At 42.8% G+C, this 24,042-nt stretch overlaps 1 protein-coding gene across 3 annotated transcripts in view; it reads right to left on the bottom strand.

Moving 5' to 3' along the window:
• The window catches only part of RASA3 (RAS p21 protein activator 3), a 172,533-nt gene that overhangs the window by 104,420 nt on the left and 44,071 nt on the right, over positions 1 to 24,042 (bottom strand). The window contains exon 1 of one of the 3 annotated variants that reach the window (XM_048962483.1): positions 23,568 to 23,794. The exons of the other annotated variants lie outside the window; for them this stretch is intronic. The gene's annotated coding sequence lies outside the window, so the exon portion shown is untranslated. Of the gene's footprint in view, positions 1 to 23,567; positions 23,795 to 24,042 lie in introns of those variants that run through there. 3 annotated transcript variants of the gene reach the window in all.

Raw genomic sequence — 24,042 nt, 5'->3', positions numbered from 1 at the left:
ACAGAAACCCTACTCTAAGGTCCCAGTCTCCTGGGTGGTACTGCCTTATGGGAGAACATTTCAGGTAAATTATGTGAATGTGCACAAGAATATCACCTAAGCAGTCAGTTGTTCTTGTTTGACCTGAAGTCACAGGGTCAGAGCTCCATCTCAAAACAAACAAAGCAATTCACTACAGCTGAAGCTTCATCTCAACATACTGGCCCCGCACTAAAAAATAACTGCTAAAATACAGGATCAGATTCTCCTCCAGAATAAGCAAATGTAACAGAGGCAAATGAATTTCAAAGAAATACAGGTTCATTTCATTTTGGCAGTTATACAGAAAAGGGAGCACGAGTCAAAGAGAGCCCTCAAAGAAGCAGAGCTCGTTGGGACTCATCCGGAGGGTGAGCATTCTTCAAAACTGCCAATGATTTCTGGAAGCTGGGCATTCCCCATGAGCTGCTCATGCATACCTACAAAGTTCATCCAAAGTTGAATTTTTTAATGTCTGTTTAGCCACTACATTCTCTGTGAAGCAAATGCATGACAGAAAAACTAGCAACGTGAATGAATGCTTCCAACAGTTCTGAGTGTCCAATAGCTGCAAAAATCAACTGAAAACTGAGGGCAGAAGCAGAACTCTACAAAAAGCTACGTACACAAAAGAATCCCTGTTTGAACTTCCTGTACATAATCTCATTTTCTACCTCATCGGTCTGCACCTCTGCCTGATTTATGAGCATTTTCTTATCAAAACACTGTTAACAACTTAAAAATGGAAAATATTGCTGTTCAAAAGAGCCATAATCAAAGTTTAATGCGGTACATTAATTCATCTTCCCTTCCACTCAGGCTTTCATCTATGAACTGTGACAGTGTTTATTTCATTTCAGCAACTTCCAATACTCCCCTACTGCCTTTCAAGGCACAAAACAGACACCGCTCCCAGTTCGACACGACGCACAATTCAGGTGCCTGCATTAACATCAATGGTTCATGCAGGCTTCCACCTAAGAGGGTTCAAAGCACAAACACAGTTTTGTTTTTCTGAATTACTATTTGAAGAAGTTCCTCTTGCTGGCCATTGACTAGACAGAGAGCACAGCCAGCTGCTGGCCCTGCCCAGGCTGAGGGCTTGCAGCCACATAGCACACATGTTCCCCTGGATCTTCTTTGATCAGCCACCTCACGTTTTTTGCACGGCTACTCTTTCAGGCTCCTATTTCTGAATCAGCATCCATAAAATCTTACTGTACCAAAACAGAGAACTTCCAGAGCCTTCATAATAACATGTTTCACAATAGGGACTGGAAGCTGCCAACACCATCCTAGCATCATTTGAAATGTCCACCTGATTTCAGCTCCATCAAACATTTCCAGGTACCAGGAATTCTCAAACACCACTACAAGCTTGATAAAAATCTCATATTGTTATCATTAAAAATAAGAAAATTATGTATGTTTCACAAAGTTCATTGCCACTGCCACAACTGCAATATATTTTTTGTTCTCCTCAGCAGTATAGTGAAGCAAGTTCTATTTTCAGCTTGATTTATTTTAGCACACTGGACTGCTAGAAACTCACCTGCATTACCGTCGATTCCAAGAGTCCCGAATTTAACAATACACTAATTTCAGTGGGACTCCAATCACGTATCAGTTACCAGGGCTAAAATACATTTCTCAATAGAACGATGCTGCTGATCTCAACTAGCAAGTAGAGGCAAGGAAAGAAAGTGAAGAAAAAAAAACAAAACAAAAACCAACCACCACATAACTGGTCAGCAACGCATCAACCTGCGGTACAATTTATTTTTTAAACAAGATTTCTGTGACTAATCTGATCTCCCTGAGAGCAGCAGCATCACATGAATCTCGGTCAAAGGAACAAAACCAAGAACGAATGACTCATTGTGCAGGCAATGTGATGAGAACCAAATGCAAGACTGTCCAACTTCAGTAACTGCGGGAAGAGGAAAAAAGTGTTTACTTCTTCTCTCCTCAGCCTCGAGGACAGATAACACAGGCACAACAGTGAAGAAAAACAAGCAAGAAGAAGCTGAGTTGAGCATGATCATTTATTTTAAAAATAGTGATCAAAACCACAGGGTTCTGGAGTTACTTAGTGCAGATGTGTGCACATAAATATGTTACTGGTATAAGCTGTTGAGAGTTTTAAGAAACACCTCAGCCAAAAATACAGTTTTCCCCTATAATTTCTAAAAATGCTCATACGATTAAAATCCATGCTTACATGGAAATTTATAACTTTCCATTGAATGCCCAGGATCCGGATGGTTTTTTTTTTTAATGCAAAATATAAAGCAGGATATTAAAAATGGAAAGCGACCTTCTTTTTCTAAGTTGTGCAAAGTATTAACATAATGAAACTCAATGAATGTTAGTTTCCTAATTTTCTCATAGTTTCAGCTTGTCAGTTACTCGTATGAGCCGCTGTAAAGCACTGTGGAACTGCTCAGTGCATTGCATACTTACAGCTAGTGACAGAGCAGCGTTCAGCTACTTGTGTAGAAGTGAGGGAATTGAAAAGTATGTACAAGAGGGGCAACTGGCAACTGCTCTGAAACATGTGGTCAAACTTATGTTTTTACACTATTAGCTCCTAACTCTGCCTCACACAGCACAAACTTGCTCTGACAGTTTCAATAGCAAAGGTCCAACCGTAGCCAGATCTGTACGGATGCAGATGACACTCCTTCTCAAAATGACTAAGCCCAAAGAAACGTCCACGAAAAGGCAGGAGTAAGCTTCAAAAAAAAAAAAAGGGAGAGGAAGCCAAGGATACTGGATAGGGTGCAAATACAAACACAAAATAGATAGAGAAATGTGCTGTTAACCTCAGTTAATAAATATAACACCAAAAGCATTTCTCAATCAAACCAAGATCCAACTTCACAGTTGCAAGGTGACACAGCTATCCAGTGGCAATGGTTTGACCACTAACATTGCCTGCCACATGCTGCTTGCAGATGCAGCATGTACTAGCTCTATCATCGACTTAAAAATCGAAAGCAACCAGCCCTTCACACCTATTCCAAGAGTGAACTCACACAGTCAGTGTTAATAAGCATCTGTTGGTCAAGTTATACCTGTGCAATATCCACTTAACTTTAAACAACTTCCCAAAAGCCCTATGTGAATTCACAGCTCATGAAAGAATCACAGACTGCAGTCAGGGCATACTTCTGATAGTCACATGCAAGATGAAGTTGACTTCTGGATTATATCACACACTTTCACTGACAGTAGGATAGTTTCTCACCGACATTTACAATAAGCAGCTGTAAAACTTAAAGCATGCAAATAGGCATACATAACCAAAAGCTATTTGCTGGATAAAAAGATGCCATTTTTACCTTTTAGGGTAGAACAGACTTAGGAGCTATAGACACAAACCCACGGGCATGCATAGTAAGTATTTTTAATGCTGGGGGATGGGGATGCATACACCCGGTATTTGGCTAACAGAAAAGATCAATGATTCTTTAGAAAAATCACTAAGAGTTAAAAGCTGTTCAACGTCAGTTAACCCCTTACTCATGCCCACATAGTTTCAGGAATGATCCTACTTGTCTTTGAAAAGCAATACCACATAGCAGAGCTCTTCTGTGCAAGAAGTTTGTATTCCCAAGCAAGACGTTAGCTCTTTCAGTTAAAGATCTGGACACCATCCCAGTTCTGCTGTAGACTCCATCTGTGCTTGTGCATAATAAGGCAGACAGCTAACTCCTGTACTCAAAATACCTCCCTCTGTAACACTTCATATTCGAAACACAACTTGAGTTCCTCAGATGAAAAACTGCTCTGGAAAACTGCATTACAGCATCTGTTAATGCAACTGCACAACATGTTGCAGAAACTGCAGGTGAGGGCTAGCTACAAAGAGGCTTGTGAAGATAACCCAGCGAAACAGATGCTGCTGCACAGTGAGAAAGGATCAACTATACCCACTGGGGCTCAGAAGCCTCCTGCCTACTTATGTGACAGCGCATGAGGAGAAAAATCAGACACAAGTTAGGATTTACCAACACAGAGCAGGAGGAGACAAAGCATTTGGACCCTCTGAACAAAAGAGCAAGGCAGACAAATGGCTCCCAGTAACCAAGAGAGGAAATATCTTATTGCTGGCAGGATACACCTCCTAGCAGCACTGCTACATGTGCAGAGAGGTAAAATAGCTCCCAAAGGCTTTACTGCACAAAGCACACTCGGTTATGAGAAAGGTACCATAGGAGTTAGAAAGCAAATTGCCCAGAAAGGCTTCATGACAGCAACCACTTCAACAGCTTTTGTGTTTCCCCTTATGGGAAGGTGCTCAGAGCGTGTTGCACCAAAACACTGGGGCAGAGAGACTCTAAGCTAATGGCCATGGGCACAAAGAACAGAAGCACAGGACAGTGCAGCCACAATCCCAACAGCTCCCATCAGTGTCTAAGTTCACCTCTAAACGTTCCAGCACTGTAATATCTGAAATAGCCATAACTCCCACTCTGTTGTCAGCAGATGCGAAGCAAGCCACTGCCCTTCCAGAAGGCAATCTATTTGTGAATATGAATATTAAAAACCTCAGCACAGGAAAACTTTATTTTTTCTTGGCTCCAGATCTAACTTGTTCTGAAACTGAAGCACTCCCACTGCAAGCTCCCAAGTGAAGCAGAGGATACCCCTCTATGTGGGAGAACAAACCCAGATTTGCTATTTGACCAAAGATAAGAAAGATAAGCAAAAATAACACTCTCTAAAAATTATGTATAGTCACTTAGGTGATAGCATTCTGGATCATTGATATTTATGCATTTCCTTGAGAGTTTTCATAGACATTAATTTGAACTTCTCTCCTTTGAAAGCCAAATAAAACAGAATGGGTTTGTGTAATAGTACGTTCTTGGCACATACAGGATATTCCTCTGGAGAAAGATAGCAAATGCTACCTAACAGCACCAAATTGGCAGGAAATCTCAAAGGCAAGTATTATACCTAATTTTTAATATTAACTAATCTGCAAATCAGATTGCATTGCAGTCTCTTACAGCTAGAATTCCAACCCTCATTCCAACCCAAAAGACAAAAAAGCTAAAAGGGGGTTATCCAGCAGGCAGTTCCGCACCTGTTTCATCTTCCCCTCACACCCTCACGTGTGCTAGATGAACTCATGCTGCAGAGCAGATCTGGCCAAACAGAACTTCTGTACCCATTAGCTCTAGCACAGGAGAGGTTCCTAATGAAATCACGCCACAGATATTTGCCTTGTCACCCGAGGAGGGCTGCAGTGACAGCACACAGGACAAAACATAAAGGGCTTGTGTGACCACGCAGTATTAGACATGCATTTCTAACAGGTTTATGGTATGCACGCTCTTGAAAAAAATGCGAGGCTGCTGTCTCACAGCAACTTAAGACTACAGGCTCACTTTCAAGGCTATTCTTACTAGCATTGTTCCATAATGCCGTCACCTAAAGACTCAAAAACAGCAAAGCCTCTCGCCTATTCAAGTTAGCACTAAAACAAGAAGCCTCTCTACTTATAAACAGGTCCAATTCAACCAGCAACCATTCTTACTTCAGCTGTACGCTACCTGGCCACCACTTGATGCTCTCTGCCAGTCTCCACTACTCACTTCACTGCTGAGCCCTCTTACTTCAAGTAACTAATTATCTAGCAAAGGTCCCCAAGCCTAGTTATATATTCCAAAAGGAAGCGTTGAAGGAAACCTATCTGTGCAAAACAGTACTGAGTCTTGTTCATACTGCAGTGCCGAAGCTCAAACAAGCTGATTTAAATATGATTTCACAAGACTTTCACAGTCAACTTGTCTACATTCATTCGGTCTTCCCTTTAATTCAGCTGAATCACAATCATCACTTTGACTGTACATTATGCTGTGTAGCATCTCTTTCCTCAGATCCTTCACTCCTTACTAAAATGAAGACTAAAATACAACCAGAAAACCCACAAGGGAATCGTCGGCTGGCCACATCAAGCACGCTCATATCCTACTCACTGCCAGCAGCACTCATTCTCTGTCTGAGAACGAAGCATTGTGCCCAGAATGGTATTTGCTCTGAGTTTCTCTCCAGCTGCTCCCACCACAGCACCCAAGGGGCGGAAGCAGCAGAGCAGCCCTCTGCATGCACGCAGCTGCAGCAAGCTCAGGGTGCTCCCTTTTCCCAGAGCTCTCCAGCTATGCTCAAACCCAACTCTGGAGATACGCACCAGAATCACTGCTCTGCAAAACCAAAACTCAGAACAGTTCCTACCGTTAAACCATATTTTCTTCCTAAATGGAGCACTTATTCATTCTGGTACACAGGCAAGCTGAAGGTAGGCAGACCTATTAGACTTTATTAAAAATACTGTCTTGAGATTATTCACAACAGCTGTTTCCTCTTCAGGCTAGAGGAAAACAGATGGCAACATAACAAGAGCTAGATAATTTAAAAAAATTAACTCTAAAACATGGCACTTGTACAGGATTTCTTTCACTTGTGCATCTCCAAATGGGATAGTTAAAAAAAAAAAAAAACACCAAAAACTGCTGCCAAATGTTATTTTGCTAGTAGAATATATAACAGCTTGATAGCATAATTAACATACTAAAAACAAGGGCAGAACAAAGAACACATCAAATTGCACAGAAGAATAAAAAGATTGCAGGTTGCACAGAACCCTAGATCACAAAGCTGCCGCTCTAGATTCCCTACAAAAACACTCTGAATGTGGTTTATCACCTCTCAAACACCTATGGAGCATTAAGATGGGTGTGGAAAAGATGGGTGTGTTCTTTTCTGTATTTATTTGCAACTTCAATCAAGATTCATAAGAATGGAAAACAGCATGAAAAACATTGTAAACCATACTAATTATCCTTGTGAACATAACGAGGGGATTTTATTTGCATCGGTCTGGCAGCCCAACAACTGCATTTCACATGCGTTCCTTAAGAGCAGAAGAAACTATAAATACATCGCTATTATATTTTAAACTTAGGCTGAGGGAGACCACATATTACTGAGCTACCACATGTCGAAACAACTGTTTAAAAGTTTCTAAAAATTCCTAGCAAACAGCAGTATTTCTTGACAGGCAGCCGTGAATAAACCCAACTGGTTGCTCCTTGCTCCTGGACCAACTGAGGAGTAAGGCAAAAAACTTTAAACACAACAGAAGCTGTGCTTCTCAGCACACGCTTTAAAGAAACACCAAGTTTAAGGCAGCGTGAAAGATTTCCCTTTCTTGTTTTTTCCCCCCTCAGACACTCTTAGGTATGGTTTTAGTGGAGCCCAGTACTACCAGCCCAGTTTGTAAGCCTTGGTAGCTGGAGAGTAGAAAAGGAAACACTACTGCAGTTCACCATTTTGTAGGTACAGGATGTCTCAGAAATAACTACTTGGTTTGGTACACACTGAAGAACTTACAACTTGTGCCTTTATTTTTTTTTTTCCTTCCTCAAGCAGGCAGAGGAATTCATTTGTGCAAACAAAATGGTATCTGTCAGTTCCAGCACTTCTTGAACCCCAGTGAAGATGTGCAGAGCTACTCGTGCATCTGGGTTGTTAGGGTAGTGTGGTCAGGCTGCCATACTTGATGATCTTGAAGGTCTTCTTAACCTGAGCAATTCTACGATTCTACGATTCTCCTTCTCCATCAACGCAGCAGCTGGGTCTTCACTGCCTGTCCTAGCACCCTCCCTAAAGAAAACCAAGAATTAAATAACCGGAGCTATCAGACACTAGCTTTACTGTGACAACAAAATTCACCCAAAAGATAACGTCTGGTGTGTGTGTGTGGGCACATAACTAGTCAACCCTAAGGAAAAAAGAAAACAAAACAAAACCCACCATACATATCATTCCAGATGGGTAGCACGTTTAGAAACAGTGATCATCTGAAACTCTCCTCTGGGAAAACTTGACCATATCATTACTACAACTCAAGCTAGGATTTCTGTGATTCTTCCACACAATGCTTAACTGCAGTAATTTTTAGCCAGTACGCCTCAAAAGTGCAAAGCTTCTGGTAGGGAGATAAATATATGAATCTGCACATATATTTTATTATACATAGCATATAATAGCAAGATGTACTACACATGTATAATTACCTACATGATTATATACTACAATTATGTAATTATAATGTAGGATATGTATTTATATATTGTATAAATTATACAGCAATACATAAAAACCCCAAAGAACTTTCAAGCAACTTTAAACTCTGAAGCTTCGTTCAGCTAACGCTTCAACAACTTCAATTTCATTTTTGACAGAACTTATTTTGCTGCTTTTTCATACGGCTTTAACTGAGCTACAGAACAGAAGGCTTTTCCTTCTACCAGCAACATCAAATATCATATGATGATAATCCTCACTTTTTGCACTAGATCGTAACAAAATGAAGTGTCTAGAATAGCCTAAGTTTCTGAAGCTTTAAAATCCAAGCAGTGAAGAGAAGAATGGCAGAAACAAAGACATTTCCTCCTGCACAACTTAGTCTTTCTGACCTGCATTCTACAGGCAAAAGATAATCAGATTTTGCAACCTGATCAGCATTTTATTCAGTGTTTGTGATCTCAACTAAGACATTGAAGTCTCAGACAGACATGCTCATGTATTCCCTAGCTGTGACTGTATGAATCAATTTCTTCTATTTATGGAAAGCCCGTATTAAATTAACTCTTCCCTTGGCATTTATCATCCACAGGCTTCATTCTCAAATTCACGGGATATCCTCTGTCCAGCACAGGCTGCCATTCCAACAGAGTTGTGTAACTGCTGCTGGCATGCCTAGCCAAAGTTGACTCAATTCCACATTACAGATTTAAAAACTGACAAATCATTATTCGTTTGCCAGCTGAAGAACTCAAAGGGGTGTTCTGACTTCTATTCTAGTCCCACTTTGAGACCAGTTTAAATGGTACCTCTTCCTTCAGCTTGTTGTAAATGCAAAGTAGATGTAAACACCTCCATCCAAGATCTGCGCTGTAAATTAGAAGCTGTCTTTCTAATTTTAAGCACAGACTCAGCCTTGTTTTCTTCTAGAAGCAGAGGTAATGTTGTAAATCAAGCCTACATTCAAAAGAAAAGACACAGGGCGCAACAAGCTTCCTTCCTCATTCCTTTGCTCCCCTGACAGATCCCCATTAGAGATGCCTGATGACAACTACCTGTATCATATGGGCTATCTCTAATAAAGCTCTCTCACTTATCGCTCAGAAGTGCAAATTACAAACAGTTCACGCCCAACAGAAGATGTCTGCTGAATAGATAGCACAGCTCTGTGGTCTTCCCAGCAGGAAGGAAGAAGCCACTTAACCAGATAAGCGTGTCCTTTCAACTTCTCTCCACTTCCACCTCCTTGATGCATCCTCCAGCTCAGGGTACCCAATCCAACCCAGGCAGTGCCAGAAGCAGCACTACGCTTTAGTGAAAATGCTCTCATAAACCACAGCACTAACAGGAAAGCCACTGTGGGTAGGAATGTGTGATAACTGAATGTACACTTGGAATTCGCTCTCCCTGCTCCTTGGTTTAGTGAGATCCTCTTCCACATTCTTCGTACTGTGACTGTGAAAAGCTTTCCCCCACAACTGCTCTGTCTTTTTACTTCTCTGCTTAACTTGATTCTCTGTCATCACTCTGCTCTTACACAAGCAAGATAACTTTAGATACACAGCAGTGCTTGCTGCAAGGAATTACTGAACTTGCATAGTGCAGACTTCATGTGCATGTTAAAGAGAGAGGTGAACCTTCCACGATGGGCATTCAGACTACAACTTAAAACATTTTGAATGAGTTACTGTTCATCTTATTTAAAAAAAGAGATTCACACTGAAATTCTTAATTCTTCTAACACTTTCAACTGGAAGAGGAAGACTGTGGCACTGCATGTCTATCTATAAAGCACCAGTCATTGCTCACCCTTGCATGGCAGCAGAGCATTACTAGGACCAAGACAAACCACTGTCCCCTCAAGCAGAAGGAAACTCAAATGCAGAGAGAACCGTCTCACCTCAAGCCTAGCAGAACCACAGGTCAAGCTGAGAAGCTTATTTTTTGCAGCTCTATACAGCCCTTCTGCCTTTTGCAAGAACTCCTTCAATACAGCTCCTACTGATGTATCGCTGAAAGTCTAAAAAGTCCTTACGACTTTCTGTCTGGAATAGGGGAGAGGAAAAGAGAAAGGAAAGAAAAAAGCCATGACGCTAATAGTTCCCTTCAGCTAATCAACAGAACGGTGCTGACATGATGTAAGAGAAGGCTTGCCACAGCCCAGGGAGAAGTTAAGAATGCGCACCAGAAACTTCACAAAATCGGACATGGTTTTCAAACCGCAGAAAAAGGGAAGAAGAATAAATCACTAAAAATGTCACAGAATGAGAGCTTGCTATTAGCCAAATAAATGAATAAAGGGACAAAACACAGCTGCAAAAGGTTAGGGGGGCTTCATGAGAATTTATTTTCTTTCCATCCCAACAGTCCAATTAGCAATCATCGTTATATACTGTAGCAATAGCTACCTAATAGCTAGTGCCTCCCACACCCCCTGTTAACCACAAATGGCTGTGGAAATGCTCTCCTCACAAAGCAAGTCACAGTGACTTCAAGAATCACAGTTGGAGGTTGGCTCTCCCAGCACACAGGATGCGTTTTATTGCCACAGTCAGCATTACAAAACAGGCAGCCCCGTTTTCTGTTATTGCAGCTGCACTTCTTCTTTTCACCCTTTAGGATTCCCACCACAGCTACCCCAGAATGAGGAACTGCGAAGTTTTATTAGAGAAACGCTGGTCCAGACAAGCCCTTATGGCAACATCAGAGGTCCCAGGGCCCTAAGCACCAGTTCTCCCCCAGTCCTCAGGCTCCAAAGCCTCAGCTTGAGGCCAGCTGTGATCCACAGCTCCTGAGCTCAGAGCAGTCCAATGGGAAAAAGGAGCTGTGCGACAAAGCACTGCTAGAAGTCTCACTGGCCCCCTGTTCCCTAAGTGACATGGGGCTTTTCAGAAAGGTAAGCATCTAGAAGTCAGATTTGTTATTAAGGCTATGGCAGGCTTTTCTGCACCATTCAGACTCCACAAAGTAGAAGAGAAGCCGCAGCACAGGTCTTACCCTCATACAAAACAATGCCCTACACCTGGATGGGCACCTCCATGTGGTAGCGCAGTGCTAGGATTCCCATTGCTGTCAGCTTACATAAGGCGATAACTGCAGTGAAAACTTGCAGAAGGATGGGAAACATCTGAACACGTCCTGGTGCAGGAGGGAGAGAGGTATGCAAGGGGAAGGAAAGGGAAAGGAACAATTTAGTACTGGTTTCCTAATAATAGCTTCCTCCCTACTTTCTATTCTCCAGACCCGAACAGTCACTACAACTGTTTTCTGCTGAACTCCTGCCCTCCTTAAGAGTTTCAACTAAAGCAGTCGCATCGACTCAGGAGAAGTCAGCTCCTCCTGGAGATGTTAAAGCTGCTAGGCAGCCCGTTGCTTCAAAATAAGCTTTAAAATAGGGATTTCATTAAAACAGAAAAAATAAATGCCAGAAAACAGAAATTGGGGTCTTCTCTGATCCTTGGGAGAGCTATTTGTTCTTGTATTGCATTTAATTCTCCGAGCAGTGAATATGCCAGGCAGGGCTTTCACTGCAAGAACCCTACGATGTCCAGGAGGGCGCAGAAGGCATTAAAATGCAGATTGACAAGAGCAGGATCTCAAAAGGAAGGAAACAAGACTTGGCCAGGCAGAGAAACAGGATCCTCCTTGTGTTCTGCCACACCGTCCCCTAGCAGGGCTCTTGCTGCCCTATGCACTGCTTGACCAGAGCAGCTCCATTCCCCCTGCAGCTGGAAGCCCATTCTGGGAATTACCAGCCCCTCACTTCTTTTCTCAGGGGAAAGGCGCACAGGGAACAGACAAAGCAGAAATAGGACCACCAAGCACAACAGTGATGTCCCAGTCTCACGTGTTTGTAGAGTCAGCACTTTTCTTCTTGAAGAACGTGAGGTGAAACCCCAAGTCCAGCTTGCAAAAATACCAGTCAGTCACTGTGGTAGCTGAAGTAAGCTGTGCAGGGAACTTGTGCCAAGCTTAGGATGAGGGGAGAAGAGAAGCAGGTAGAAAAATCCAGAATTAGCCCTCAGTTGTCACTATGCCTGGTAGATACCATTTTTCAACCCTGTTTCCCACTTAAGATAGTCACTTCAAACTCAAAAATGTAGAAACAGAACTCAAACAACTCCACAGCAATGCCAAGCAGGACAACAAAAGAGCTCATCACGAGTGTTTTCAGAGCAGGTTTTGAACTGGATAGATGTGCTGTAAGCCGCGTGTTTCAGTGCAGGAGCAGAGTTCAGAACTGCTCATGAAGTACCTTCCATCGCATGGACTTTAAGAAGCACAGTGGTTTTTTTTTCATTTGTAAGATATACTCCCATATAGCTGGAGTTTCATGTTCACATAGACATCAGACTAAGAGGCCATTAGACCACCCTCACGCTGGTACCACTCAATTTCAAATGTTTGACTTTGGAAGCTCACCAGTGCTTAGCAGAAGTGCAAACTCCTTTCTGTATACTGGCCTCAGATTGGCTCATAAGCCTGAATGATGATCTATGTCATAAGGTCATATACTCAGAGGGCAGTGAGGCGCTGGTACAGCTGCCCAGAGAAGCTGTGGTGCCCCATCCCTGCAGGTGCTCAAGGCCAGGTTGGATGGGGCCCTGGGCAGCCTGAGCTGGGGGGGGCAGCCCTGCCCATGGCAGGGGTTGGGATGACTGGGCTGTGAGGTCCCTTCCAGCCCAAACCATGCTGTGACTGCACATAAGTCAAGTATCCATGCTGTCTTACAGGCAGAACAGCACCTGTGTGTTTCAGTGACTATCCTACATCAGGCTGTCTTTCAAATAATTATTACAAAGACTCATTAAGGTTAATTAAGGAATTGATGATCTTAGGGGAAAAAAAATAAATAAAAACCACCTGAGAAGAATGTAAAATAGGCCAGGTCAAACTTACCCTCAATTGCCTTGAGTGTCTGGAGCCAAACCATCTGGACAGCTCAAAGGATTACAAACCAACATCAGTGTGAATACAATGTTTATAACTAAGCCTAGAAAGTGCTGATCAGATCCTGAGGTCCATGCATAACTAAAGACTATTTAGAGACGCCATCAATACCACAGAAGACTTGGAACAGCATATTCTTGAGTTACTTTTAATTTAGGTAAAGCCTCAACCTCCTCCCCTCTCTCCCCTAGGCACTCTCAATTCACAGCCCTACAACACAATTCACATTACCAACTAAGCATTCCACTCCCCCAAAAAATACTTCAGCATGCTCTTGATAACAAGCTTTTTTTTTTTTTTGGTGCAATAATTTTACTTTAATGTCTGTTCAAAATAAATAAATAGAAATCCTGATTAAAATAAAGCCAACCCACTGGCTCAAAGTGACATTTTGCAGCTTTATACTCCCATCACCCTCATCCTATGCTGGCCTATTTCAACATTAATCTCATGTTCTCTACAGAAAGCTATCATTCAAGCAAACAAAGCACCACAAAACAAAAAATGTAGCACGCAGTGACTGGGCTTCAGCCCATCCTTCCCACACCCTGCTACTCCTCCAGGTACAGAGGCCCAGCACGCTCAGTTTCCAGCACACCAAATTAGGGCCCATGAGCACAAACTACACTCTCAATTCCAGAGATTCGCTTTGCACAATAAAGAAAAGTCTACATTCAAGAGAATGAGGTACACATTTTTTGTTACCTGAAGGATTACTGACTCCCATTACCAGTTGCATAGAAAAAATTCTGTAGGCGTCACTATGAAACTCCAGTAATGACAGCATATGCAACATTTCCAGCTTGACTATCACAGAGATCAGTTACATTCAGTCCTGAAGTTGATTTAATACAGTCATTCACTTGAATATTTTTTACTTTCAAACCCACAGCTTTCTGGAACACTGTCACAAAAGCAGGTGTCAAAACACACTAATTATCAGCCTGTTAGAGCTTCATTTTTACTGAAGTTATTTTGCCACATCCCAACATCCCAATTCCCCCAAGCACTTCTTAATTCCCTGTCAAAAGCTCCTGCCTCAGTACTCTAAAAACAGATAGGCAGGAGCGGGTCTGAATAAAAAATGTGACATTTGTCGGGTTTTTCTCCACCTGGAGCAATTTTGCTTAGTAGGCCTAAAAAAAAGGGAAAAAAAACAACAAAAAACACATAATGGCAGGAAGGGGAATCAAATATAGAATATCACTTACACTGTCTTGCAATCTACTTCCCTCCAACCCTGCACCAACCCCAATTTCCAGGTACCACTCCAGCCTGGCTCTCTGCTTCCTAATGAGAGGGACCAGACCTGGCTCTGGTCAAAACTGGATCTGTGAGCACAACCTCCTTTCTCCTCACTGACAGCAAGACCTGATGTGCAGCAATTACCTGTAGCTCCTCTTCTATAGTATCGTGGCCACATTGGCCTACACTGCTGCTAGTGGCACTTTGGTGTTCCCAGCAGTCAGGTGGAATAGTCAAGAGCTGTTGGCTAACAGCATGTAGCAAATGTAACTGCTTGGAACAATCTACAGAGGGCAAGACTAATGTTTGCAGAAATAAAAAATCTGCTGGGGTCAAATCCTACCTTAACTTTGGGCCAACAGATGCTAACAGAACACAAACGTGCTTCTTCATGGCTTAACAACATGACACCGGAATATCAGCCAAAGCCCTAAATGTCAAATAACTACACTATAAAACTACAGTTTTCCAAAGAGGAACATATCTCAGAGGGTCTGCAGCAACAGCTAATGGGTACCTTCTGCTTACCTACTAGGGAATGCTTACACAACCAGTAGAAATTAAGCACTAGGTGCACGGAGGCAAAACGCAACTCCTTGGATCCTGGGAGGCAAGCAAGGGCAGAGGCACATTCCAAGTACAGCTGGAGGCCTGAAGAAAGCCTCTACACCCAGACTGGGCATAGGCTACTGGGAATCTGCAGACATCAAGGACCTCGCTGACGGTCAGAGCAGGGCATAAACCTCAGGGGAGAACAACTCTTCTACAACTTAAGTAGAGCAGATGCACATTTGCTAGGATGTATGTTGCCTCCCTGAAACAAAGCTCAACACAACCTGGGAGGGACAATCAGTACCTACAGAGCAAAGTAACTTTGGTTTTACCCAATTCTCAGCCACGCTGAGCAGTACCGTTACTTTTGTATAATTGCAGAAGGTTTAAGGACCCTAAAAATAGGAGATATTTTATACTGTACCCCACACGCTCTGTTGAAAGATGCATTTCAGACAACTGCTGGATTCACAGCTCTTCCACTATTTTTGCATTTCTCAGGGGAAACAAGTAGCACTAGCCCCAATTCTCTTATAAGAACAAGGAATAAACATAATGCACAACTACCTGCATTTACAAGCTTTTTCCTGTAATCAATGATATAGTTTCTGAAAAAAAAAAGAATCAAGAGAAGCCAAAAAGCAACTGGAGTCAGCAGATATGAAAATGCAATCTCCAGAGACCTGACAGGTCTCACAGTGCCAGCAATCCTCGCTTCTCTCTGCTAGATTGCATTAGAAGAGGCAGCTAAAAATAAGACAAATATTTCTGTGATAGTGAAGTTCTTCATGAGAAAGAAAATGCTGCCACTTCAGAGAGATTGTGCAATTCAGAAACGGAAGGGAAAAGAGCCAGTGTGAAGAGGAGAAACAATGCTCCTAATGCAAACCAGATTCGATAGCAGGTGTCTTGTGAAGGTTCTGATCTGGCATGATGCCACCACACATCTTCATGGGTACAGCCAGCACGCAGCAGCTTGGCTCTCCATCTCAGCAGCAGCACTCACAGCTGTCAGGTGACAACAAGCAAAGAAGCAGCCGCTGGGGGGTTGGAGCTTGATGATCCTTGAGGTCCCTTCCAACCCAAGCCATTCTAGGATTCTATGATTTGCTCTGGAAGACTCAGGCCAGCCACTCGGATATTTTCAGGATGTAAAGCAGTCATAAAAGCACCTGTTTTGTTGTTGCTGGTAGGAGTTTTGTTGGTAGAACAAAACGGCCTTGCCAAAAGTAAGCTCAGTTCTGTTCTGCATTCCCTCTCAGTCACTATTAGATATGTGCAACAACGCAATTCATGCCAGTGAATCTTTTCTTTAAGCACTGCGGGGCTGAGGGACGGCTCAGCGCACCGCTCGCACACCTTGCCACACACCCCCAGCTCAGTTTTCCAAGGCTGCATTCTTGAGCCCAGCAGCACTCACCAGCTTCTCGAGCCAAACTCTAAGAGCAACTGTAAAATGTCACACTCTGTGTCGCCTGCAAAATAGATCTAATTTGGTATCACAAACCGGCGATTGTTCTAGAGGGGACAGAGAGAGGGGGGAAGAAAGGGAGCTTTTATACTACCGAGCAGATTTTTCTTCTCTTCCTACCACCCTCCTGCCTACAATTTTGGAAGCTGAATGACTGCCAGACAAATCACTGAGACTGTTTTTCGTTGAAATTATGAAACAAAGCACTTTAGAAGTTGCCTGATATGCTTCAATTCCACTGTTAAACACAAGGAACGAGTAACCGCTTCTAGGACCTTGCTAAATGCTTTAAAACACACAACTCAGAAGAAGATACCGAGAGAAACAGCTTTCAGAAAGCTGCAGTGCAGTCCTGAATGGAACAGGAAATGAGGAACAAAGAAAGGAATTTCATAGATTCCAGATGTACTCCAACACCAGCTGGGAAACACAAGCAAGAATCAACTGCAGCCTTGTAAGAGGCTACCACTCACTGTTTTCTTCTAGACTTCTTGAACAAAACTAAGTAGCTGTAAACAATTTGTAAATAGAAATATTTTTGGAAGAAATTGGAAACAGAAGTAAAAATAAACTTCTTCCCCTCTCGCCTAAAGAGTTTGAAACTCAAGTGTCAGAGCATCTGGTTTTTTGGAGCTGTTTCTTTAAACACAGGATTTCTATATAAGCAGCCATAACAGAAGCACAACTGTAAGCAAAAGTATTTCAAGCTGCCAGTTTTCCAGTTCTTGGAACACCAAAGCCGACTGAAACTTAAAAGCAAGGATAACCAAGAACCACACAGTTCATTTCTATTATGCATCTTCTGCAGAATTGGAACTGAATGGGTATTTACATTTGTAAACTGCAAAAAATAATTAAAAAAAAAGCAGTTATCAATCACTCCAACTTTATTCCCTCAGTTTACAAATTAAAATAAAAAGAGCAGTAGAACCCTGGGAAAAAGAGCTCCTTTGCAGGCTCAAGCATCTTTCTGCTCCCTGTGTAACCCCATGTCTCCAGAGCTGTAAGTTCCTTTTTCGAAACACGAACTCAGGCCTTGCAAGGCAGACTTCTTCTAACTGGATTTTGAAATCTTTTTGAGTAACAACTACAGTGACAAACAGACGATTCTGTTTCCTCCCAAAGACACTGTAAAAGATGAAAAGAAAGCTGAAAGTTACATCTTACGGGACGCAGACCTACGTTATCAAAAGAGTCTTCCTATCACTACTGGGAAAATTATTTCTTCTTTTCAAATGATCTTCAAGGCTTTTCTCAAATTCGTCACAGATGGCTCATCTGAGAAGCTTCATCTACTGTTCATCCCCCTGCTGCAGGCATATACAAGTAAGGTACACATGCATCAAGTGCTACCTGCCCAAATCCACAGTCATTGACACACACGTGAACCTGCCTCCCCTTTCCGACTGCTGCAATTCCCCATTACACACTACTCCTGCTTTCGAGGTATTGCAGGCAGTCACACAGACACTGCAGCTAGTAGGGAACAGCAAGATACAGCTGTTGGGCTAATGAGGAGCTCTTCATTTTGCCCTGGTGCTCTCAGTGGGAGAGGGAACGACCAGCAGTGCAGTCTCCAGCCAGAAAGAAGAAGGTAAAACATTCGAGGTTTGGAATGTACAACTGAAGAGCAGCACTCCCAACCAAACCTAGAAGGAAAGGAGGTCAGACTAGGCTGTAAGGCTTCAATGGTTTTGTTCTTTCCTCATAAGACCTCAAAAAAAACCCAGATATCCAAACACTTTCTTCTCTTCTCATATAGTAAAAAGAGAGAGAAAAAAAACCAAAAGCCTCAAATCCCCCACAATCTCCAGTGAATCTGTAACACATCTAACACTTGGTAACAACCCATTCACAACTCTGAGAAATGAAAACAGAAAAAAACAAATCCAGTTCTTTATAATCTTAAAGATTCACATTTCATCTTGCAAAAACTTTCACCTAGAAAGTTCTTCTATAGGAGGAAAACAACACATGAAGTTTCAGGGAAGTTGCTTTCCCTTGGTAGAGGTTAGGAAGAGGGAGGAAGGAAGTGAGATTTGTTTTGTTTTTATTCCAAAACAAAGCTTTTAGTTGCATCCTAAATTCAGTCACCAGTCCACCATGCTGAAGAAATCAAAAAGGCCCTGTGAAAGAACTGCCTCTCCATAAGTTTTAACAGATGTTGATAAAAGCAGAAGCTGAGATATCCATTCAGAATGTGCAAGAGTGTGACCAGCTTTACCATTTAATAAAATAGTACCATTAGTACCTCCAACTGTATCTCAAACTCTGTGATTCAACCACAAAACAGCCAAAGTCCTGCTGCTAGCAGATTTGAAGGCATAACAGTAAGACACAACAGCACACGTTGTAACTATTGTTAATACATCCCTTGCTTGACTTTCTCCTCAGATGCACTGATAGCCCACTGCCATGCAAACATTTGTTTTTCTTTTATATATCTGTGGCTAAGCTTTTGCTGGGCTGAAATGATGTCTGCTATTTACATCTTTCCCCATATCCAGCAAACTACAATCTTTCATCTTTTACTCAGCTTCTTCCTCCGCTCATGAAAGCCCAAAGATTTATTCTCCCAACGCCACTTTGCAGAGCACTTACCCACAAGTGAATTGTGACAAAATTAAAGGTATTAAGTACTCCGTAACAACTCTAAGTGGATTTTGCCTCATCCTTCTGCTCCTCCCCAAGAGACAAACTGCTACATGAGCTACTCAGAGATTTAATTCAGCTCTCAGAGAAATGTAACTACTGCCTCCAACACAATTATTCACAATTCAGGCTCCTACAACAGAGATGTCAGTCCCTCATCAGTCACAGATTGAGAAAGTACAGGGAGAATATCTGATGGCCCATTTGCAGTCTGCTCTGCCTAACTCCTTTGAGAATTTTAACCCAATGCGTGAGATCAAGGGCAGTTTAGCAGTGGGCTGCTCTTTTAAATCTGCTTTCTAATCTTGCTTTGGGATGAAACACCTTTCAGGCATGGGAAAGCATCCCTTAAATGGGAGCACGAGTGCAGTGAATGACTTTTCACAAACCACTGACTCATGTTAGCATATCACAAAGCCATGTGCCAAACACAGATGAGCATCAGGCATCAGAGACCAAAGAAGAGGTAACACAGAAGCTAACGTTGGGACCTACTTAACCCAATAATTTAAGGAATATGTTTTTAATCCATTTTTAAAAGAAAACAAAGCAGAACAAAAGAACTTGGAGAATGTTCCAATGCAACAAAAAGTTTTCAAAAGCATTTGCTGGAAAACCAGGAACCCAAGATATCCAGCACTTACGTAACGTCCCCTTGTAAGAGCATTTGGTACTCAGACCAGCAGATAATCACCGCAATGAGAAGACAAGAAAACACCATTAGCTCTCACAGCAGAGATTACTTTTTCCAAATTTATTAATTCCAAAAGAAAAAAAAAAAGAAAATGTGCTTCCTGGTATCAGAGGCTCTGAGCAGATGTTTAATGGTTGGTTCCATTCACTGGAATTTAACTCATAGCCTACAAGCCAAATCACACTGCCTTCCATTCTTGCACAGAATCATTTCTTCCTTAAAAAAAAAAAAAGAGTTAATTAGTTAATTTGTGAATAACCTGATGTCAGGCTGGCTGCCCCAAAGACAAGCATCCTTTATTTCTGCACAAAATAAGTTCACTGATGTATTTTCCAGTGCCACCTTAGTTTCTTTCTCTTACTTGGAGAAACTGCACCTTGTTCCCCACACTCGCTCCATCCCCAGCTGTCCCTCACAGCCTGCAGGCAGCCCCACATCCCCTTCTCTACAAACATCACCGCTCCCAACCCCACGCCATTCAGCACACCCAACACAACAGCTACCAAACTCCACACAGTTTGAACTATTAAGCCAGAGGTGAAAAATCTGCATAATGCATTCTGCACCCTCCACGGCCCGTCAGACTCAAGCCTTGAATAGCTTTCAGAGTGACAATTAATAATAGCATAAGTTACCACTTTATTTTAATGCAGCGTGAGTTTGAATTGCACTCGATAACCTTCCAACATCCAGAAACAGTCTTGAGAAGATTTGAATATTTTCAGGGTGAGATGCAAATAACTCTTCTTCCTTTCTCAACCTGTTGGTCCACTAACTTTGAAACATTATAAAGATGTCAATGATTTTCCGTTTCCTAAATAATCGTCTACTATGAGATAAATCTATATACAGGGCATCCGTGCAAAAATTCTCTTTTTCTAAAAATATCTACCAAACAACTTCACCCCCCACTTAAATGGGAATAAATCCTTTTACAGTATTATGCAGTGAGCATATTTAGTCACACTTACTTGCTTCCACTTAAGACAAGGCAGTAAATCCCAAGAGACAACATTACGAGGGACATCTTCTCAAGGCAAAGTGGATTTCCCTGATCAATCTTAGGATTATTAGACTGATGGGAACCTAAAGTTTGTCAGAGTCAAGACAGGTTTTCCATACCCTCACAGAAATGCAGAGAGATGTTCCTCTCATTGATTTATTCCATATCAAGTTTCATGATCGAGGGGCAACAAATACCTTCTCTTGGCAACCAACCTGTTTAAGCACTAGGATACAAGCACTTCAGTAAATACTCACACCCTGGTTTCACCTACGACTCAGCTTCCAAAGGAAAGTTCAATTCCTTTCACAATATCTGAAGCTACGTTGCTCTCTATGAGTTAGCAAAGAAGGCACAGCAAAGTTAGGGGTCAAACAGACAGCACGGTCTATAGACCAACAGTCAACTGGATCAGCACAACATAAATGGGAATTCAGAAGGCTCAAAAGCAGTGGTTTTATCCTTAGAATGGGATAAGCTGTGAATGCAGTGCTAACTCACATGAGGTAGCAGCCAACCTCTACCATGAAAATTGTACAGTTTTGCATCTCTGATCCCACACAGCACTCAGAAGTAACTATGCTGCCTGCAGTCCCACATGTTAGACCACATCCCTGACAACTGTAACCACACAAGGTCCATCTCTGGGCATTTCAAACGAGCTTCAGAAGTTCACGAATGCCTTACACTCTTAGCAGCATTGGCACTGTGAGAGTGGCCCACTGTGACCTCTGAGGTCAAACGATGAGCAAAGGGGTCCTACTGTGTAAACTGGGGCCACTGGTCCTCCTGTCACATACAGCACTCCCCCGCCCCAATTATTGTTCCAAAGCCATGGAACAGTTTAACCTATACAACAAGCTTAGTTACAGCTAGAAAACACAATCTTAGAGTGGAGCCTAAAACTCTTAGAGACACAAATACTAGATTTTAGGAATCACGGAACACTTGTTTCTTTACAGGGAGACAAGTGAGTGGTTTTGTTAGATGCTTAATAATTTCACAAAGGAAAACTTGCCAGAAAGTTCTTCGCTAACCAGGATGCAGCCTTCCAATGCAGAAATGATGAATATGAGCTTCTATTTTTTCAGCTGAATGTTTAATATTTGATGCCATTTAAGGAGAAAAAAGGAGCAATTAGGTACAGTATGTTTACTAAATACTATTAACAGCACAACACAAGTCATGTTGTCAAGCAGAAGCACGCTCTTTGTAGTTTTTCCAGCCAATCGTCAGCCACAGTCTTCTGTTGTTTCCTTTCAGGTTTTGAAACACTGACTCATGGAAATATCAGCACTGCACACTTCCTCAAAGTGGCAATCTTATAGGAAGTGTTTGTTTAGTCTTACATGACACATTGTTTTGTTTATGCATAAGGGATTCCGGTAAAAATAATTTTCTATTAAGGAGAAAGAAAAAAAAAAAAGACAAGAGGACAACAGTTTCAGCTAAGGAAAGCCAAAATAAATCAATTTCGAATAGACATTTGAAAAGTGGAGTCATTAGCACATGCATTTCATTTTTCATTTCAATGTACATCACTTACTTGCAGCAGACGTGAGCGGAAGTAGCGGGGCACAGAGTTCTTTCAATTCAACAAATCACGGAATAAACCAGAAATTGGACAAAGGACAGCACAGTAACAATTCCCCCTACCAGCGCTACCCACAGCGACTGACAGCATTCAAGGTGTTGGTCCATGACTTCAGTATCTCAAGGAGGATGTTTTTGGAAATGGCACATTGGTGGTAACACAACCAAATGAGGGAACACGGGATCCTAAGCAGCTCAGGGGTTCACATTTTCAATAGATCAAACAGATGGCTGAGGACAAATCCAAGCAAGACTAAAAACGGCACTATTCAGAACAGGGAAACGTTTAGAAAATCTGGGGATATCATTCCCCATCTAAACCAGTTCCAGAAGAACTGATAACAGCAGCAGCCACAGAAAACAGCTTCATTTATCTGGAGCTCCTTGGAAACAACACAAGATCCAGCCATAGCAATACGTTACATCTGGACACATGAACATCTTCAGGCTACCAACCGGTGCACAGCTCAAAGCCTACACGCTGCACTGGCCCCTATGTTAAGAAAGGGATGCAGCCACAGGTGCTCCATGCTGACCTAGCAGTGCATTTTCACTGATTCTTCTAAGCATCAGCCCCGTGTTTCACCAGATTCACACCAAGCACACTTGTGTACCAGTGCCCCAGTCCTGATTTGCAACAAACAGGCTACAGGCAATGGAGAATCAAGCCAAGAACATCCGGAAGTTGGTCAGATCAGTCATGAAACAGTCTTCCAAAGGGCAGAACTGACTGTAAACTTGACCACCTCTAGAGTGTGATAAATCAAAGCAAATCGAGAAGTAATGTATCCTTCACCCCTCAAAGACTTACCCTTTAGCTGTCACAAGACCTATCAAAGCCTCCTCTCATTAAAGAAAAGAGCAATCTGAGGGGTACACAGATCACAGAATGGCCCGGGTTGAAAGGATTATGAATCCCCAACCCCCTGCCACATGCAGGGCCACCAACCTCCCCATTTAATACTAAACCAGGCTGCCCAGGGCCCCATCCAACCTGGCCTTGAACACCTCCAGGACGGGGCATCCACAACCTCTCTGGGCAGCCTGTTCCAGCACCTCACCACTCTCTCTGTAAAGAACTGAAGAACACAAGAATGGGAACTGCTAGAAGACAAACGGATTTGCTGCTGGGAATAGCTGGCCAAGGCAGCGTTCCAGGACACCTTCCTTACCCCCCCACTGGTGTCTTCTGCAATAAGCCTACAAGCCTAAAAGTAATTGCAGGTGGAGGCTCTAAGATGACAATCGCTTCACAAGGTTTGCCCGTTAGAATCACCCCCTCGACCCACCGCAAACCACTCCCGCCACCTCCGTTCTTCTGACAGATTTCAGCAGAGGCGATCAGCAACAGAGAAGCATTGAACTTTCCAACACCAGCCCGCAGAAGCTTTCAGCCGCGATCCCCCGAGCACAGCGGTCCCCTTCGCGCGGGCTCAGCGCCGCCCCCTGCTGGCTGCCAATACATCGCCGGCTGCAGCCCTCTTAGCGCCGCGCCGCTCCCGCACCCGGACCTTCAGCCTGCGAGTGCAAGCGAGGCAGCGCGCACGAGCGAAGCACGTCGCTTTTCTACCCGCTGCCCACGATCCAAGGCAGCGAAAGCCCTCGCTGCCGTTCTGCAGGAACTCCGGTAACTGGAGTCAGCAGCAGGACAACTTCAAGCAGTCATCGGAGCACTCCCCAGCCCCTCGCTGCTACCAGCATCTCCCATCTCCTCTGCCGCCGGAGGAGCCCCGCGCCCGCCTTCAAACTTCCGAGCGAAGGGAG

Source organism: Lagopus muta, chromosome 1 (assembly GCF_023343835.1).
Source record: "Lagopus muta isolate bLagMut1 chromosome 1, bLagMut1 primary, whole genome shotgun sequence".
NCBI lineage: Eukaryota > Metazoa > Chordata > Aves > Galliformes > Phasianidae > Lagopus > Lagopus muta.
This window is presented reverse-complemented; position numbering and strand designations above follow the sequence as displayed.